Source organism: Erinaceus europaeus, chromosome 15, assembly GCF_950295315.1.
Source record: "Erinaceus europaeus chromosome 15, mEriEur2.1, whole genome shotgun sequence".
NCBI classification, from domain to species: domain Eukaryota; kingdom Metazoa; phylum Chordata; class Mammalia; order Eulipotyphla; family Erinaceidae; genus Erinaceus; species Erinaceus europaeus.
Window position 1 is genome coordinate 18,848,403 of NC_080176.1, and position 21,136 is coordinate 18,869,538.

At 44.9% G+C, this 21,136-nt stretch overlaps 1 long non-coding RNA gene across 1 annotated transcript in view; it reads right to left on the reverse strand.

The window, feature by feature from the left end:
- Positions 1 to 21,136, reverse strand: part of LOC132533109 (uncharacterized) — a 162,832-nt gene that overhangs the window by 116,185 nt on the left and 25,511 nt on the right. The gene's annotated exons all lie outside the window — the stretch shown is intronic.

The following is a 21,136-nucleotide window of genomic DNA, read 5'->3' on the forward strand; positions in this document are numbered from 1 at the left end:
CAGAGTGGAGGGGCTGCGGGATGTTGGGAAGGCCATACCTGCTGGTTTCCGAGGCTCCTCTATGTCCTAGTCGGTCTTGTGTCTACAATGTGAAATCGCTTCTGACCAAGCGCATATTTGAAAGCCCTGCAGAGTTCGTACAGTTAGTTACCTTGTGCAATACAGAAAATAGAAATGCAGCCCTGCCGTGCTCAGGACCCACGGCCCAGCCCGCACCCACCTCACTGGGGTCAGCTCTGTGATTTCGCTCTTTCCTCCCATATCTATCTCTTAATAAAGGGACTTGGAGGGCTGAAGCCCTGGTGAACAAAAGAAAAAAACAGCTGGGGGTGGGGTGGCGTGGGTGGGAGGTAGCATAATGGTTATGCAAAAAAATTCTCCTGCCTGAGACTCTAAAAGCCCAGGTTTAATCCCCACACCACCATAATCCAGTGTTGAGCAGTGCTCTGGTAAAAATAAATTCAAGGAATAGAAGATGGTGGGGGGAGCCCTGCAGCATATCTGCTCTGTAAGCATAACTGGTTGGTATTCAAAGCCTTCCACTTGTGTGTTTCCAGCCCTGTGTCTCTTAAAAGATTTATTTCCTTTACTTGGAGCACCCCCCACACACACACCCCTCACCCCTCTGCCCCAGCGCTCACGCAGCCTCCAGCCGGAACAGCTCGTGAACTGCACCTCTAGCCTCTGAGCACTTAGCCTCCCAGGAGCCCCTTGAGGGTGATGAGTCACCCCTTCCTTGGGATGGAGCCCCATAGCAGGAACTAGTAAAATGATCTCTGCCAACAGCTTCTACGCAGAAGACAGACACTGAGCAAATAATTTCAAGTGCAGTGAGGGCTCTAAAAAGCACTCAGAAGAGACTCAGTGTGAGCCAAAGGCTCTCCAAAGCGGTGGCAATTACGTTCAGAGGGGCGGGGGCCCTGGGTGGTGGTGCACCTGGTTGAGCGCACATGTTACAATAAACTAGGACCCGGGTTCAAGCCCCTGGGCCCCACCTGCAAAGGGAAAGCTTTGGAGTAGTGAAGCAGTGCTGCAGGTGGATGTCACACCCTCTCTATTTCTGGCTATCTCTATAGCCAATAAATAAATATAATAAAAATTAAAGGGGAGCCGGGCTGTAGCTCAGAGGCTTAAGCGTACGTGGCTCAAAGTGCAAAGATGTGAGTAAGGATCCGGGTTTGAGCCCCTGGCTCCCCACCTACAGGGGAGTCACTTCATAGGCGGTGAAGCAGGTCTGCAGGTGTCTTTCTCTCCCCCTCTCTGTCTTCCCCTCCTCTCTCCATTTCTCTCTGTCCTATCCAACAACGACGACAACAATAATAATAACTACAGCAATAAAACAAGGGCAACAAAAGGGAATAAATAAATAAGGAGACAACTTCACAGGCCTTTTAAAAAAAATAAATAAAAGAAGTGACAGGCCGCAGCGGGTTAAGCGCAGGTGGCGCAAAGCACAAGGACCGGCATAAGGATCCCGGTTCAAACCCCGGCTCCCCACCTGCAGGGGAGTCGCTTCACAGGCGGTGAAGCAGGTCTGCAGGTGTCTTATCTTTCTCTCCCCCTTTCTGTCTTCCCCTCCTCTCTCCATTTCTTACTGTCCTATCCAACAATGATGACATCAACAACAATAATAACTACAACAACAATAAAAACAACAAGGGCAACAAAAAGGAAATAAATAAATATTAAAATTTTTTTAAAAAAGAATGTGTAGCAAGTCTGAGACAGTGCGGGCGGTTAGTGCAGGCTGGCCTTCACTGGGTGAGCAAGTGATAGCAAGTAGAAAAGATGAAGGTCAACCACTTATACTGAGAAGACAGTGTCTGTAACCCTGGCTAGCTTCTGCTCTCCTTAAAGGTATCTCCCCTCCCAAGTGGTGTAACTTATACTAAGGCTAAGCTTTCCCAGACACAGCTATTTAGGAAAGATAACAGTGACTAAGACAACCAGACCCTGAGCAATGGGTACAAGTCCCACCCCTTAACCTTGCAGCCTCTGCGTCTGTAATGACGCTTCTTGCTCTCAAGCCTTGCACCCCCTATAGAAGCTTGTACTACCCCTTTGTTCATAGCCAAAATTATCAGAAAGATCTGAGCTCCTGGCCCACACATAAATAAAAGGCTCCTTTAAAAAAAATTTTTTTTTAGATAATTATTTATTCCCTTTTGTTGCCCTTGTTGTTTTATTGTTGTGGTTATTTTTGTTGTCGTCATTGTTGGATAGGACAGAGAGAAATGGAAAGAGATGGGGAAGACAGAGAGGGGGAGAGAAAGATAGACACCTGCAGACCTGCTTCACCGCTTGTGAAGCTACGCCCCTGCAGGTGGGGAGCCAGAGCTTGAAAGGGGATCTTTAAGCCGGGTGCTTGAACTTTGCCCCACGTGCGCTCAACCCTCTGCCCTACAGCCCGACTCCCTTATTTAAAAATTTATTCCCTTTTGTTGCCCTTGTTTTTATTGTAGTAGTTATTATTGTTGTTGTTGATATCGTCGTTGTTGGAGAGGACAGAAAGAAATGTAGAGAGGAGGGGAAGACGGGTGGGGAGAAAGATAGACACCTGCAGACATGCTTCATCGCTTGTGACTCCCCTGCAGATGGGGAGCCCGGGCTCTAACTGGGATCCTTACGCCGGTCCTTGCGCTATGTGCCACTTGCGCTTAACCCGCTGTGTTACAGCCGGACTCCCAACAGTCTCCTTTCTTCCTCCACCCACCTCGGCTTCAGTTATCTTGATTACTAGTAGAGTTCCTTAACAGCAACAGTTTCAGGGTAATACTGTGGCTCGCGGGAGTCAGGCAGTTGTGCAGTGGGTGAAGCACACATAGCGCGAAGTACAAGGAGAAGCAGAAGGATCCTGGTTCGAGTCCCCAGCTTGCCACCTGCAGGGGAGTCGCTTCACAGGCGGTGAAGCAGGTCTGCAGGTGTCTTTCTCTCCCCCTCTCTGTCTTCCCCTCCTCTCTGCATTTCTCTCTGTCCTATCCACCAACGACATCAACAACAAGAATAAGTACAACAACAAGGGCAACAAAATGGAAAATAAATAAATAAATACAAAGACTTTTAAAAAATACTGTTTCTCGCTCTCTTTCTCTTATAAATAACTAAATGAAAGAGTGGAGGTAGATAGCACAATGGTTATGCAAACAGACTCTCATGCCTGATGCTCCGAAGTCCCAGGTTCAATCCCTTGCATCACCATAAGACAGAGCTGAGCTGTGCTCTGGTAAGAATAAATAAATACATACATACATACATACATACATACATACAGTGTTACCCATATTATGATGAGTAAAGACCTGGGTTCAAGCTCTTTTCACCCGTCCCCACCTGCAAATGGGGAAGCTTCATGAATATTAAAGAGCTATAGGGGGGAGTCGGGCAGTTGCGCAGAGGGTTAAGCTCACGTTCACAAAGTGCGAGGACCGGTGTAAGGATCCCGGTTTGAGTCCCCAGCTCCCCACCTGCAGGGGAGTCGCTTCACAAGTGGTGAAGCAGGTCTGCAGGTGTCTATTTTTCTCTCCCCCTCTCTGTCTTCCCCTCCTCTCTCCATTTGTCTCTATCCTATCCAACAACGACGACATCAATAACAACAATAATAACTACAACAACAATAAAAAGACAACAAGGGCAACAGAAGGGAAAATAAACAGATGAAATAAAATAAAAATTGTTTAAAAGAAAAAGAAAGTAAAGTAGGGAAAAAAAAAGCTATAGGTATCTTCCCTAATGGTTTATATCATCATCTCTCTCACTCTCACGCTCTCCCTACCCCCCCTTTTGTCTCTCGTCCTCTATCAAGAAACACACACACATAGGGGCCGGGCCATAGTGCAGCGGGGTAAGCGCACATGGCTTCACGCACAAGGACTAGTGGAAGAAACACACACACACACACACACACACACACACACACACCAGGAAGGGTGGAACCATGCTGGCACTGAACTCCAGTAATTACTTTGGTGGCAAATAACTAAATACCTTAAGGCTGGGGTCAGGGGTAGTGAAATAGCACGCTGGGATAGTGCATAGCTTTGCCATGTGCAAGACCCAGGTTTGAGCATGGCTCCCACCGCACTGAAGAATGCTTTTTGGTGATATGGTCTTTGCCACTCTGTCCCTCTGTCTCTCCGCCTTCTGTATCTCTAAATAAAATAAATAAACAAAGAAGTGGTCCAGGGGGTTGGGCAGTAGCACAGAGGGTTAAGCGTACATAGTGCGAAGTGCAAAGACCGGCCCAAGGATCCCAGTTTGAGCCCTGGGCTCCCTACCTGCGGGGGGTGGGGGGGTAGCTTCACAAGTGGTGAAGCAGGTCTGCAGGTGTCTGTCTTTCTCTCCCTCTCTCTGTCTTCCCCTTCTCTCTCAACTTCTATCCTATCCAACAACAATGACATGAATAACAACGATAATAACCACAACAACGATAAAACAAGGGCAACAAAAGGGAAAAAAAAATAGCCTCCAAGAGCAGGGCACTCATGGTGCAGGCAGTAAGCCCCAGCAATAACCCTGGAGGAAAAAAAAGTCCAGAAGGTGGCACAGTGGATAATGCATTGGACTCTCAAGCATGAGGTCCTGAGTTTTGATCCCTGGCAGTACATGTACCAGAGTGATGCCTGGTTCTTTCTCTCTCCTCCTATCTTTCTCATTAAAAAATATTTTTAAAAAAATAAGCAAGAAGTAACTGGGAGAAAACTAAGAAAAAATGTGGGGGAAGTGTGATCCGGGAGGTGGCACATTGATAAAGCTTTGGACTCTTAAGCATGAGGTCCCAAGTTCAATCCCCAGCAGTACATGTGCCAGAGTGATGTCTGGTTCTCTCTCTCTCCTCCTATCTTTCTCATAAATCAATAAAATCTTGAAGAAGAAGAAGGAGGAGGAGGAGGAGAAGAAGAAGAATGGGGTCGGGCGGTAGTACAGCAGGTTAAGAGCACATAGCGCAAAGTGCAAGGACCGGCATAAGGATCCCAGTTCGAGTCCCCAGCTCCCCACCTGCAGGGGAGTCACTTCACAGGTGGTAAAGCAGGTCTGCAGGTATCTTTCTCCCCACCCTTGTCTTCCCCTCCTCTCTCCATTTCTCTCTGTCCTCTCCAACAATGACGACATCAATAACAACAATAACTACAACAACAACAACAAAAAAAAAACACAAGGGCAACAAAAGGAAAAGTAAATATATATAAAAAAATAAGAAATAAATAAAATTTAAAAATGGTAGGGGGAAGACAAGCAGGGTAAATGTGAGACAAATACAAATGATGAAATTTGGAGTAAGGAGAAGTAAGCTAGTCTCTCTCTTTTTTTTTAAATATTTATTTTATTTATTTATTCCCTTTTGTTGCCCTTGTTGTTTTATTGTTGTAGTTATTATTGTTGTTGTCATCATTGTTGGATAGGACAGAGAGAAAGGAGAAATGGAGAGAGGAGGGGAAGACAGAGAGGAGAGAAAGATAGACAACTGCAGACCTGCTTCACCGCCTGTGAAGCGACTCCCCTGCAGGTGGGGAGCCGGGGTTCGAACTGGGATCCTTATGCCAGTCCTTGTGCTTTGCGCCACCTGCGCTTAACCCGCTGCGCTACAGCCCGACTCCCTGCTAGTCTCTCTTTTTTAACATACTGTAAATATTTGCTGATTAATAAAATTAAATTGGGGGGCTAGGCAGTGGCACAATGGGTTAAGCACACAGAGTAGGAAGCACAAGGATCCCAGGTGAAGTCCTTGGCTCCCCACCTGTAGGGGGTTGCCTCACAAGCAGTGAAGCAGGTCTGCAGGTGTCTCTCCCTCTCTCCCTCCCCCTCCCCTCTCAGTTTCTCTCTGTCCTATTCAATAAAGTAAAAAATGTCCACCGAACCCCAGTGATAACCTTTGAGGCAAAATCATAATAATAATAATTGAATTTATTAAACATGTTAAGTTAACACAGTGTCTACATAAAGCATTGAATATTATACTGTAAGAACCTGGTGAAAGTGGTCCAGGAGGTGGGGCAGTGGATAAAGCATGAGACTCTCAAGCTTGAGGACCTGAGTTCAATCCCCAGTAGCACAGGTACCAGAGTGATATCTGGTTCTTTCTCTCTCTCCTCCTATCCTTCTCATAAATCAATAAACACATTAAAAAAAAACTTGCAAAATAAGATATTTATTTATTTATTTTTACCAGAGAACTCAGTTCTGGTTTATAGTGGTGTGAACAATTCAACCTGGGATTTTGGAGCCTCAAGCATAAGAGTTTGTTTGCATAACCATTATGCTACCCACCCAGTCCATAAGATTATAAGCTTCAAGAATTCCTATAGAGGCTGGGTAGTGGCACACACCCTTAAGCATTAGCATGAGCAAGAACCCCACCTCCAGCACACCCCTCCCTGTATTCCCATCCCACTCCCCAGCTGCAGGGGGGACTCTTCACATGCCAAGAAGAAGGTCTGCTGGTGTCTCTCTTTCTCTCTTCCTGTCTCCCCTCCCCTCTCAATTTTTCTCTGTTCTGTCAAATAAAACAGAAGAAGGAAGAGGATAGAAGGCCACAAAAGAGCATTGAATTTGTAGTGCCGGCACCAAGCCCTTGAGATAACCCTGGTGGCAATAAAATGAAAAGAAATAAAAAGAACTCCTGTACCTCTGATACAGTGACCTGGGAGTGGTGTTTTCCATGGCTCTCAATGCGAGTAGTGCTCGGTAAATGTGGATGTACAATCATCTGATGTCCTTTAAAGGGAGAGTAAGCTAGAGAATACTATACTATCTGAAGAAAGCTTTCCCCCTATAGACAGGGACCAGGGACTTGCTTGAGCCCAGGACTTGGGCATTGTAGCATGTGCGCTCAACCAGGTGTACCACCACCCGGTCTCCAGGATTTCTAAAAATACATCAGCATTTTTAATAGCTAGCATTGTAATCTTTTTCTCTTTCTTTCTTTCTTTCTTTCTTTCTTTCTTTCTTTCTTTCATTCATTCTTTTATTTTATTTTTGAGAGGGATGTAGAGAGAGAGAGAGAAACACCAGAGCACTGCCCAGCTCTGGCTTATGGTGGTGCAGGGGATTGAACCTGGGACTTTGGAGCCTCATGCATATGCTATCTACCCCCGCCCTCTTTTTTTTTTTAATTTTATTTATTTATTAATGAAAAAGATAGGAGGAGAGGCACAGAGAACCAGACATCACTCAGGTAGATATGCTACTACTGGGGATTGAACTTGGGACCTCATGCTTGAAAGTTCAATACTTCATCCACTGCGCCACCTCCTGGACAACACCAGCACTGTTTTCTTTTTTTTTTTTTTTCCCTTTTTTATTTAAGAAACGATTAATTAACAAAACCATAGGGTAGGAGGGGTACAACTCCACACAATTCCTACCACCCTATCTCCATATCCCACCCCCTCCCCTGATAGCTTTCCCATTCTCTATCCCTCTGGGAGCATGGACCCAGGGTCATTGTGGGTTGTAGAAGGTGGAAGGTCTGGCTTCTGTAACTGCTTCCCCAGCACTGTTTCCTTAACCGTTATTTCAGACTACTCATTTATCTTCTTTTATTTTACTATTATTATTTTTTTGCCTTCAGGATTATAGCTGGGACTAGGTGCCTACACTAGGAATCCACTGCTCCTGGAGGCCATTTTTTCCATTTTGTTGCTATTGTTATTGTTGTTGGATAGGACAGAGAGAAATAGAGAGAGGAGAAGACAGAGATGGGGAGAGAAAGACACCTGCAGATCTGCTTCACTTGCTTGTGAAGCGACCCCTTTGCAAGTGGGGAGCTGCCGGCTTGAACCAGGATCTTTGTGCTTTGTGCCATGCACACTTATCCCACTGTGCTGCCTCCCGGCTTTCATTTATCTTCTTTTAATACAAAGAATGAGAATAATATATCACTGTTTTGTCTATTGTAAACAACACCCTCAGTTATATGTTCTTCATACATTATACAGTGCACTTAATATCCCAAAGAAAAGTATAATGAATGAATTTCGTCTAATGTAGAAGTATTTCTTGGAGGCCAAGCGGTGGCACACCTGGTTAAGTGTACATATTACATTGTGCAAGGACCCAGGTTCAAGCCCCTGGACCCCACCTGCGGGGGAAAGCTTCACCATTGGTACCATGTGCACTCAACCAGGTGCACCACCACTTGGCCCCTCTCACCTGTGGTGAAGCAGGGCTGAAGGGTTTCTCTCTCTCCCTCCTCTCTCAGTTTCTCTGTGTCTCTAAAAGAAGAAGAAAAATAAGAAGAGGAAGAAGAAAAAGAAGGAGAAGAGAAAAGAGAAGTAGAAGTGGCAGGGATAGATAGCATGGTTATGCACAGAGACTTTCATGCCTGAGGCTCCAAAGTCCCAGGTTCAATCCCCGGCACCAGTATAAGCCAGAGCTGAGCAGTGCTCTGGTAAAAAAAAGGGAGAGATAGATAGATAGAGAGAGAGAGAACTGAATTTGGTTGATCCAGGAGATCCAGTGGATAAAGCACTGAACTCGCAAGCAAGTTCAATCCCCAAGTTCAATCCCTGAGCACAGCAGGCTAAGTGCACATGGTGTGAAGCACAAGGATAAGGATCCCGGTTTGAGCCCCCGGCTCCCCACCTGCAAGGGAGTCACTTCATAGGCAATGAAGCAGGTCTGCAGGTGTCTACCTTTCTCTCCCCCTATTTTCCCTTCCTCTCTCCATTTCTCTCTGTCCTACCTAACAATGTCGACATCAGTAACTACAACAACAATAAAAAAGAGCAAGAGCAACAAAAGAGAAAATAAATTAATTAAAAAAAATAATAAAACATTTTTAAAAACCTGAATTTTGGGCTGGGGAGATAGCATGATAGTTCTGCAAAAGACATACATGCTTGGAGCTCTGAAATCACAGATTCAATCCCCCAACCACCATAAGCCAGAACTGAGCAGTGCTCTGATAAACAACAACTAAAAATAATAATAGAAAAATAAAAGACTGAATTTGGACAAGACTTTAGCTTGAAGGAGTCGGGCAGTAGCACAGCAGGTTAAATGCGTGTGGCGCAAAGCGCAAGGACTGGCTTAAGGATCCGGGTTCGAGCCCCCGGCTCCCCACTTGCATGGGAGTCACTTCACAAGCTGTGAAGCAGGTCTGCAGGTGTCTATCTTTCTCTCCCCCTCTCTGTCTTCCCTTCCTCTCTCTATTTTTCTCTGTCCTATCCAACAATGACAAAATCAATAACAATAACAATAACAATAATAACAGCTACAACACCCGATCATATCAAATCGATGGGATTTATAGTCAACAGTATTTATACACCTTTCCCATATTTGGGAGCTATTCTCTTCCCTGATCCAGCTTTCTGCCCCTTTTTCTAGCATGACATTATCTCCCCAGACAAAAACTTGGATTCACCTGCATATCAGATTTTAGGCTTGGCGGAAAAAAAAATACCTAGTATAGCCACAAGCCCTTTGGAATATAACTAAAATATGCCTACTAGCTATCTACAAAATAGATGATGAGAGAAGGAGCACAAAGATTTCTTTATTCTCTGGGAAAGAGTAAATGTTTGAGCAGGTGTAGTCCCTGCATCTAAATTAAACCCTGGGTGTTTGGACAGAGTCCAAACTCTGCCATCAACTTCCTCCTGTTGACTCGTGTGTGAGACAACTTAATGCACTAGAAGGGACCTGCTGGCAACTGGGGAGATAGGTCAACAGGTAGAGCTCAAACTCTCATGCCTGAGATTCCGTTTGTCATGTGACATCTCAGGTAGTGAAGAGCTGCCTTCTATCTGTGTGTGTGTGTGTGTGTGTGTGTGTGTGTGTGTGTGTGTGTGAAACTCCTTGCCCATCTAATATGGGATAAATAACAATTAAAAAATTCATCTTGTGGTCTGGGAGGTGGCGCAGTGATAGAGCTTTGGACTCTCAAGCATGAGGTCCTGAGTTCAGTCCCCGGCAGCACATGTGCCAGAGTGATGTCTGGTTCTTTCTCTCTCCTCCTATCTTTCTCATAAATAAATAAGATCTTTTAAAAAAATCATCTTGAGTGAGTCTGGCGGCGCAGCAGGTTAAGCGCAGGTGGCACAAAGCACAAGGACCGGCATAAGGATCCTGGTTAGAGCCTCCGGCTCCCCACCTGCAGGGGGTGGGGGGGTCGCTTCACAGGCGGTGAAGCAGGTCTGCAGGTGTCTGTCTTTCTCTCCTCCTCTCTGTCTTCCCCTCCTCTCTCCATTTCTCTCTGTCCTATCCAACAACGATAACAACAATAATAACTACAACAATAAAACAACAAGGGCAACAAAAGGGAATAAATAAATAAAATAAATATTAAAAAAATAAAAAAAAAAAAAGAAGTGCAAGGACTGGTGTAACAATCCGGGTTCAAGCCCGGACTCCTCACCTGCAGGGGGGGTCGCTTCACAAGCAGTGAAGCGGGTCTGCAGGTGTCTGTCTTTCTCTCCCCCTCCCTGTCTCCCTGTCTTCCCCATCTCTCTCGATTTCTCTCTGTCCTATGCAACAACAGCAATAACAACAACAACAACAACAATAAAAATAAGGGCAACAAAAATGGAAAAATGGCCACCAGGAGCAATGGGTTTGTAGTGCAGGCTCCAAGCCCCAACGATAATCCTGGAGGAAAAAAATCAAATAAACAAACAAACAAAAAGCATAGTACAAAGCATAAGGGCTCACACAAGGATCATGGTTTGAACCCCGGCTCCCCACCTGCAGGGGGGTTGTTTCACAAGTGGTGAAGCAGATCTACAAGTATCTCACTTTCTCTCTCCCTCTCCTCCCTCTCAATTTCTCTCTGTTCTATCCAACAAAACGGGAAAAAAAAATCATAATGCCAGCACTAAGCCCCAGCAGTAACCATGGAGGCAAAAAAAAAAAAAAAAAAGAAAGAAAGAAAAAAGAAAAGAAAAGAAAAGAAAAGAAAAAAATTCTTGGGGGCTGGGGAGTAGAGCAGTGGGATAAGCGCACCTAGCGCGAAGCACAAGGACCCGTTCAAGGATGCCAGTTCGAGCCCCTGGCTCCCTACCTGCAGGGAGGGGGTGTCGCTTCACAAGCGGTGAAGCAGGTCTGCAGGTGTCTATCTTTCTCTCCCCCTCTCTGTCTTCCCCTCCTCTCTCCATTTCTCTCTGTCTTATCTGGCAATAACAACAATAATAACAAATAAAAACAACGGGGTCGGGCGGTCTCGCAGCGGGTTAAGCGCATGTGGCGCGAAGCACAAAGACCAGAGTAAGGATCCAAGTTCGGGCCCCTGGCTCCCCACCTGCAGGGGAATTGCTTCACAGGCGGTGAAGTAGTTCTGTCTGTCTTTCTCTCACCCTCTCTGTCTTCCCTTCTTCTCTCTATTTCTCTCTGTTCTGTCCAACAACGACATCAAAATCAACAACAATAATAACTACAACATCAATAAAAAACAACAAGGGCAACAAAATGGGAAAAATAGCCTCCAGGAGCAGTCGATTCATAGTGCAGGCACTGAGCCCCAGTGATAACACCGGAGGCAAAATAATAATAATAATAATAATAATAAAATAATTATAAAAAAATCTTGGATGGTTCCAGAGCTCGCTCCACGGATAAAGCTTTGGAGTCTCACTCATGAGGTCCCAAGTTCAGCCCTCTTTCCCTCTTATGTTAATAGATAATATATGTATATTTCAGAGCCCTAGTTATATATATATATATATAGATAGATAGATATAGATATAGATATAGATATGGCAGGGAGTTAGGTTTATTTTACCTTAAGATGTTACAGGCTGACTCCTACCAGACATGCACTTGCTTGTCTCACAGCTTTTATCAGTTTCAAACTGTGCTTGGTACAAGCTGATGGGTTAGTAACAATGTCCATCAAGGTGCTGACTAGAAAAGTGAGAGAGCAGGTTGGCTACCATCAGAGCCAGCCACTCAGGTTTTTCATTTCATCCCCTCCTCTTCTTATACCCAGGAAATCTTTCTTGATGTATTGGACCATTACCTCAGTTTACATTTTTCTCTGCCAGCTGTAACTTGTGTTTCTAGGCACTCAGTTATAAACTCTACTAACATGTTAACAAGTTCTCATGAGCAGGGAGAGAAACCATACCCATTGTACTAGTTTATAAACTTCTTTTTCTTTAATTTTTAAAAATTTATTTCCCCTTTTGTTGTCCTTGTTGTTTTATTGTTGTAGTAGTTATTGTTGTAGTTGTTGTTGGATAGGACAGAGAGAAATGGAGAGAGGAGGGGAAGACAGAGAGGGGGAGATAAAGATAGACACCTGCAGACCTGCTTCACTGCTTGTGAAGCGACTCCCCTGCAGGTGGGGAGCTTGGGGCTCAAAGGGGATCGTTTAGCTGGTCCTTGTGCTTTGAGCCACCATGCACTTAGCCAGCTGCGCTACCACCCAACTCCCCTCTGTTTCTTTTCTAAGCCACACCCACATCTGTTAAAAACTTCTCTCTCTGGAGTTGGGCAGTAGCACAGAGGGTTAAGCGCAGGTGGCACAGAGTGCAAGGACCGGCATCAGGATCCTGGTTCGAGCCCCTGGCTCCCCACCTGCAGGGGAGTCGCTTCACAAGCTGTGGAGCAGGTCTGCAGGTGTCTATCTTTCTCTCCTCTTCTCTGTCTTCCCCTCCTCTCTCCATTTCTCTCTGTCCTATCCAACAATGACGACATCAATAACAACAACAATAATAACTACAACAATAAAACAACAAGGGCAACAAAAGGGAATAAATAAATAAATTAAATATTTTTAAAAAACCTTCTTTCTCTAATAACATGGGAAGCTCCTGTGTCTGGGGAGGAAGTACTCTAGCAAGTCACGGTACTGCCTATGTTCCCCAGGTTCTGCCTGTTTATTCCATAGCCTCAACATTTCCCCATTTAGAATTATAGACCAGAATTCTTTTTGGAATATTGAAGGATGGAGTTTCACATGTCTGTAACTACTACCTGTTGACATGTGCGCAGTTAGTTGTCTGGTTGGTCCATACTCCTACACACACTTGTACTGTCTCTTGCATTTGCTAGTGGGGCAGGGCTCCCGAGAGTTGAGGTTTCTGGACACTTTTCTATGTGGTCATCTGTTCAGGGTGGTCAGGATGGGGTCGAGGCAGCATCTGGAACTTGATGTCTTCCCGGAGCATGAAATCTTTCATTTTCAAAGCATAAGTCACCTACTGTCTTAGAATCCAGTGCTAGCTCATTCTCAGAGTGGTCTGGTCCCCACATGGAAGGAAGAAGTCAGAATTCACATCAAGGGCGCACACTTCTCTGTTCCTATGGGGGACTGGGCCTTTTCTGGGTCTGAAGCCCTGGTCTTGCCCAAATAGGGCTGCAGCAGTCAGATCTTGTTGGGTGTCCTCCAAAAATGTAATAAAAAAAAATTGCACAGTATAGCTAAAAGTAACCAAAGAATGAGACCTGTGGCCACATGGAGGGCAGGGAGTTAGGTTTATTTTACGTTAAGGGATTACAGGCCAATTCCTCCCAGACCTGCACTATCTTATTTTTTTGATGAGAGAGATACAGAGAAAGAGAGAGAGGAAAAAGAAGGAAGAAAAAGAAAAAGGAGGAGAAAAAGAGGAAGAGGAAAAGAAGGGGAAGGAGAAGGAGAAGAAAGAAGTATTCTTTATTTAATGAGAGAGCAAACTAGCAGAGCAGAGCACAACTCTGCTTTGGTCTGTGAGGTCCTGGGGACCAGACCTGGGATCTCACACATGTAAATTATTACCTACTAAACCACCACCCTGGATACTGAAAGTCATCTATTTATTTATATTTCATTAAACTTAAATGTTTAAACATTCTATTTATTTATTGGATAGAGACACACAGAAATCAAGAGGGAAGGAGAGATAGGGTGAGAGAGACTCCTGCAGCATTGTTTCCCCAGTCATGAAGCTTCCCCTCTGTGGGTGGGGACTGGGGTCTTCAACCTAGGTAACTTGCACATGGTAACATGTGTGCTCTACCAGGTATGCCACCTCCCGACCCCTTATTTTAAAAGTTTTTTTAAAAATATTTATTTATTTATTCCCTTTCGTTGTCCTTGTTGTCTTATTGTTGTTTTTATTGATGTCGTCATTATTGGCTAGAACAGAGAGAAATAGAGAGAGGAGGGGAAGACAGAGAGGGGGAGAGAAAGACAGACACCTGCAGACCTGCTTCACCACCTGTGAAGTGACTCCCTTACAGGTGGGGAGCTGGGGCTCGAACCAGGATCCTTAGTCTGGTCCTTGTGCTTTGTGCCACCTGCGCTTAACCCGCTGCACTGTAGTCTGCCTGACTCCCTTTTTTAAGTTTTTAAAAAAATTTTTTTTAAATATTTTATTCCCTTTTGTTGCCCTTGTTGTTTTATTGTTGTAGTTATTATTGTTGTTGTTGATGATGTCGTCGTCGTCGTTGTTGGATAGGACAGAGAGAAATGGAGAGAGGAGGGGTGACAGAGGGGGGGAGAAAGATAGACACCTGCGGACCTGCTTCACCACTTGTGAAGCGACCCCCCTGCAGGTGGGGAGCCGGGGGCTCAAACGGGGATCCTTGCACTTTGCGCCATGTGTACTTAACCCACTATGCTACCGCCCGACTCCCAATTTTTTTTTTTAATTAAATTATGATAGAGACAGAAAGAAACAGGGAGGAGGGATAAGAGAAAGAGACACCTGCAGCACTACTTCAGACATTTCCCCTTTGCAAATGGGAACTGAAGGCTTGAACCTGGGCCCTCATGCATGGTAACTTGTGTGTTGCCTGGTCGCGTTTATTTGTTTTTAAATAGAGGAAGAGTGAGGGTGAGAGAGACCAGAAACCAAACTTCCTTCAATACCTGGTTTGAGCACATGGCAAAGTAGGGTACTAGCCAAGTGGCAATATTTTACTGACCATCATTTTCATAAAATTTACTATTTAAAAAAATATTATTTATTTATAATTGGCTACAGAAAGAGAGAAAATGAGAGGGGAGAGGAGATAGAGAGGAAGAGAGACAGACAGACACCTGCAGCCCTGCTTCACCACTTGTGAAACTTTCCCCCTGCAGGTGGGGGACCATGGGCTTGAACCTGAGTTTTGGTGCACTGGACTGTGTGCTCTTAACTAGGCACACCACTGCCCAACCCCATAATATTTATACTGTTCAACTCTGGCTTGTGGTGGTTTGGAGGATTGAATCTGAAACGCCAAAGCCTCAGAAATGTGCTATCCCCCCCCCACTTTTAATTTTATTTATTTATTTATTTATTGGATAGAAGCGGAGAGAAATTGAAAGAGAGGAAGGGGAGTTAGAAAGGGAGAGAGATGGGAGTTGGGCGGTCGCACTGAGGGTTAAGTGCACGTGGGTGCAAAGCTCAAGGACCTGCTTAAGGGTCCTGGTTCCAGCGTCCGATCCCCACCTGTGGTGAAGCAGTTCTGCAAATGTTATCTTTCTCTCCCCCTCTTTGTCTTCACCTCCTCTCTCCATTTCTCTCTGTCCAATCCAACAACGACAACAATAATAACTACAACAATAAAACAACAAGGGCAAAAAAAAAAAAAGGAATAAATAAATAAATTTTTAAAAAGAAAAGAAAAAAAAAAAGAAAGGGAGAGAGACAACTATAGCACGGCTTTCCCACTTGTGAAACTTTCTCCCTGCAGGTGGGAACTGGGGGGCTTGAACCTGGGTCCTTGTGAATTGTAGCATGTGCACCACTCACCCATCATTGCTCTGGTTCTGACCCCTTCCCTTTTAATTAAATCAACCAATTAATTAATTTTATTTTATTTGAGATGAAGAGAGAAAGAACAAGGTCAAAGCACCAAAGCTTCCTTCAATGTGGAAGGAATGTGTAATTCACCCTATCCAAGTGAATTATTTTGCCAGTCCTAATTTTCATTTTTGGGTGATATTTTATTTTATGTATTTACTATGAGATAGAATTACCTCAGAGAGAGAAAGAAGTCTGAGCAGCACTCCAGGGCATGCAGCACAGGAGGGATGGAAATGAGATTCTCTGACATGCAAATACCAGCTACCAGGAAGACTGAAACTAGTTAGATATTTACTTTTTAAAAAATATTTATTTATTTATTCCCTTTTGTTGCCCTTGTTATATTTTTTATTGTTGTAGTTATTATTGTTGTCATCGTTGTTGGATAGGACAGAGAGAAATGGAGAGAGGAGGGGAAGACAGAGAGGGGGAGAGAAAGACAGACACCTGCAGACCTGCTTCACCTCTTGTGAAGCGACTCCCTTGCAGGTGGGGAGCCAGGGATTGAACTGGGATCCTTGCACTTTGTGCCACCTGTGTTTAACCCGCTGCACTACTGCCCAACTCCCCAGATATTTACTTTTTAATCATTTTGACCACAGGACTGCTCAGCTTTGGCTTATGATGGTGCTGAGGATTGAGCCTGAGACCTCAAAGCCTCAGACTTAAAAATCTGTTGTGTAGGATTCGACTTCCGGAGGCGGAGCTACTAGCAGCAGATCGCTTTCTCTCCTCTCCTCTCCTCTCCCGGATCAACTAGGAATACCAAAGGAGACCACCCGGACCGAAACAAGACAGGACTAGAATGACCACAGAAACCCAGTAAATCACCCGTGAGTACAAACACGCGTGGCTGGTGACAGAGAGGAGAGAGGGGCCTAAGGAGAGATTAAGTGACTGCTAACAGTTCGACAGTCTGTCAGTGGAGACACCACCTCCAGTCTGCTCCACCAACAAGGGGACAGCTGAAGGGAGGAAAGGACTCCCCAGAGACTCACCAAGTACAATTCTGAGTCTCCATTGCTACTACCCTCAGAATCTGGAGCAGCAACAGGGAGGGACACCAGGGCACAGAGATCTAACCGGGAAACTCAGGAGAAGACCTATACCTTGGTGGCATAGCTGAAGGGCTGTGAAAGTCTCTTTGCATAACCACTGGATTATCTCTGCCACACCCTGCTTTATCTCTTGGTCAGGAGTCATTGATTAAGCCAAGAAGCCTATTGATAGTTTAAAAGCCCTCAGGCTACCATAGCCTACAGGGGAAAAAAAAAAAAGGCTTTTACACTGTCCTGGAGCTCAGCTTCCCCAGAGACCCATCCTACTAGGGAAAGAGAGAGGCAGACTGGGACTATGGACTGACCAGTCAACACCCATGTTCAGCGAGGAAGCAATTACAGAAGCCAGACCTTCTACCTTCTGCAACCCTCAATGACCCTGGGTCCATGCTCCCAGAGGGATAGAGAATGGGAAAGCTATCAGGGGAGGGGGTGGGATATGGAGATTGGGCGGTGGGAATTGTGTGGAGTTGTACCCCTCCTACCCTATGGTTTTGTTAATTAATCCTTTCTTTAATAAAAAATTTAAAAAAAAAAAAAAATAAATAAAAATCTGTTGTGTAAACCACTATGCTATCTCCCTGGCCTCTGAATGTACTTTCTTTTTTTTCTTTTGCCTCCAGGGTTATCACTGGGGCTTGGTGTCTGCACTATGAATCCACTGTTCCTGGAGGCCATTTTTCCATTTTTTTAAAAAATGTACATTTGTGGGGGCCGGGCGATAGCACAGTGGGTTAAGCGCATATGGCACAAAGCGCGAGGACCAGAATAAGGATTCTGGTTCGAGGCCCTGGCTCCCCACCTGGAGAGGGGTCGCTTCACAAGTGGTGTAGCAGGTCTGCAGGTGTCTATCTTTCTCTCCCCCATCTGTCTTCCCCTCCTCTCTCGATTTCTCTGTCCTATCCAACAACAACTACAGCAATAACAATAACAAGGGCAAAAAAAAATGGGGAAAAATGGCCTCCAGGAGCAGTGGGTTCATAGTGCAGGCACCGAGCCCTGGCAATAACCCTAGAGGCAGAAAAAAAATACATTCATTTACTTCAGGAGAGCTAGAGAGAGAAAGGAGTCAGATTAATACCCTAGTATATGTGATGCCAGGGATTGAACCACCAACAAACACCTCATCACAGACCCCTGCAAGCGTCAACCCGGCTTTGACCTAGCACGTTATGACTGGGCCCTCCTCAATCGCTATGGAACAGGCCATGGCTGGTGAGCCGCTATGTTCCATCGCTGGGGAGCCAGAGACGACCCGAACTGCCCCTGCGGCTCCAGACAGACTGACCCACATAGTCAACGACTGCCACCTCTCCAGATTCAAAGGAGGTCTCAAAACTTTACATCAGGCTCAACCTGACGCTGTTGACTGGCTACAGAAGAAGGGCAAACGCTAGAAGAAGGAGAACCACCAACCTCATGCTTACGTCCAGAGCACACCTCATGTCTTGATGAAAGTAATGTGGTGTTTTTTTTTTTTAACTTTTTTTGTTTAATATTTTATTTTATTTATTTATTCCCTTTTGTTGCCCTTGTTTTATTGTTGTAGTTATTATCGTTGTTGTCGTTGTTGGATAGGACAGAGAGAAATGGAGAGAGGAGGGGAAGACAGAGAGGAGGAGAGAAAGATAGACACCTGCAGACCTGCTTCACCGCCTGTGAAGCGACTCCCCTGCAGGTGGGGAGCCGGGGTTCGAACCGGGATCCTTATGCTGGTCCTTGTGCTTTGCGCCACCTGCGCTTAACCCGCTGCGCTACAGCCCGACACCCGGTGTTTTTTAATTTACTTTTTTGAAACGAATTAGAAAGTTCATTTATTTCATCAAAGATACACACAGAGAAATCATGCACTGCTAAACTCTGGTTTACGGTGAACCTGGCATTTCTGAGCCTCAGGTATGGAACTCTTTTGCGCAACCATTATACTGTCTCCTCTGCCCCAAACTAATTTTTTCTCTGTCTCTCTTTTTTAATATTTATTTATTTATTTATTTATTCCCTTTATTTGTCACCCTTGTTGTTTTTTATTGTTGTAGTTGTTGTTGTTATGGATGTCGTCATTGTTGGATAGGACAGAGTGAAATGGAGTGAGGAGAGGAAGGGGAAAAAAAGACAGACACCTGCAGACCTGCTTCACCGTTTGTGAAGTGACTCCCCTGCAGGTGGGGAGCTGGGGGCTCGAACTGGGATCCTTACGCCGGTCCTTGTGCTTTGTGTCATGTGCACTTAACCCGCTGCACTACTGCCCGACTCACAAATTTTTCTTTTTTAAAAAAAAATATTTATTTTAATTAATTAATTAATTAAATTTTGCCTCCAGGGTTATCGCTGGGGCTGAATGCCTGCACTACAAATCCACTGCTCCTATATGCCATTTTCTCCCCATTTTGTTGCCCTTTTTGTTATTATTGTTATTGCTGTTGTTGTTGAATAGGACAGAGAAAAATGGAGAGAAGAGGAGGAGACAGAGAGGGGGAGAGAAAGATAGACACCTGCAGACCTGCTTCACCGCTTTTGAAGCGACTTCCCTGCAGGTGGGGAGCCAGGGGCTCGAACCGGGATCCTTTCACCAGTCTGTGCACTTGGCACCATGTATGCTTAACCCGCTGTACTCCTTACTGTCCAGCCCCCTTATTTTTATTTTTTAAAAATCTTTATTTATTTTTATTGCATGAGACAGAGTCAGGAGAGAGAGATACCACAGCACCACCACTCTGGTATATGCAATGTTGGGGATCATCCTGAAACCTCAGGCATATGTTTGATGCTCTCACCAGTTGAGCTATTTCCCCAGCCTGAAACTCATTTTTAATGTTATTATTATTTATTCATTTTTTAGTGAGTATATCATATAAAGAGACCAAGAGGCCAAAGTAAAGTACTGCTCAGCTCTGGCATATGGTGGTGGTGCTGGGAATTAAATGTGGGACATCAGGCATTAAAGTCTTTTGCAAAACCATTATGCTATTTCTCAAGCCCTGAAACTACTTCTTTTTCTTTTTTGCCTTCAGGGTTATCAATGAGGCTGGGTGACTACACTAGGAACCCACTGCTCCTGCAACCATTTTCTCAATTTTTTTTTTTTTTGATAGGACAGAGAGAAATTGAGGGGAAGATAGACAGGGAGAGAGAAAGATAGACACTTGCAGAACTGCTTCACTGCTTGTAAATCAACCCCCTGCTGCAGGTGGGTAGCCAGGTGCTGGAACCAAGATCCTTATGCGGGTCCTTGAGCTTTGTACTATGTGTGCTTAACCTGGTACGCCACCGCCTGTCCCCCCCTGAAACTATTAAAAGCAAAAAGTTTTCTCTGTTAGAATACCAACCTGCACAGGGGAGATTCCGAGTTTAATTCTCATACCACCTAATGCCAGAGCTGAGCAGTACTTTCTTTCATGAAAATAATGCTTAGGGAGTCGGGCGGTAGCCCAGCAGGTTAAGCACACGTGGTTCAAAGCGCAAGGACCGGTTTAAGGATCCGGTTTAAGGATCCTAGTTCAAGTCCCTGGCTCCCCACCTGCAGGGGAGTCGCTTCACAGGCAGTGAAGCAGGTCTGCAGGTGTCTATCTTTCTCTCCCCCTCTCTGTCTTCCCCTCCTCTCTCCATTTCTCTTTGTCCTATCCAACAACGATGACATCAATAACAACAATAATAATTACAATAATAAAACAACAAGGGCAACAAAAGGGAATAAATAAAATGAAATAAAACTTAAAAAAGTAAACTATTATACCTACTGTAAAACAATCTGCCAATAAAGAAATAAAAAATAAAATCTTAAAAATGAAATGAGGGCTGGGGAGACAGCATAACAGTTCTGCAAAAGCCTTTAATGCCTGAGGCTCTGAAATCCCAGGTTCTATCCCCCACCACCAGCATAAGTCAGAGCTGAGCAGTGCTTTGCTTTCTCTTTCATTAAAAAAATATAATAGGGGGTCGGGCGGTAGCCCAGCGGGTTAAGCGCACGTGGCACGTCGCGCAAAATGCAAGGACCGGCTTAATGATCCCAGTTCAAGTCCCTGGCTCCCCACCTGCAGGAGAGTAGCTTCACAGGCGGTGAAGCAGGTTTGCAGGTGTTTGTCTTTCTCTGTCTTCCCCTCCTCTCTCGACTTCTCTCTGTTCTATCCAACAACGAATGAACGACATCAACAACGACAATAACCACAACAAGGCTACAACAACAAGGGCAACAAAGGAGGAAAAAAATGGCCTCCAGGAGCAGGAGGAAAAAAATGGCCTCATGGTGCAGGCACTGAGCCCCAACAATAACCCTGGAGGCAAATAAATAAATAAAATAATAACAAGCAAAAATACTCTAAAGACCCAACAAGTTAATTCTATAGACTTAAGTATCTAGACTAATTTGCC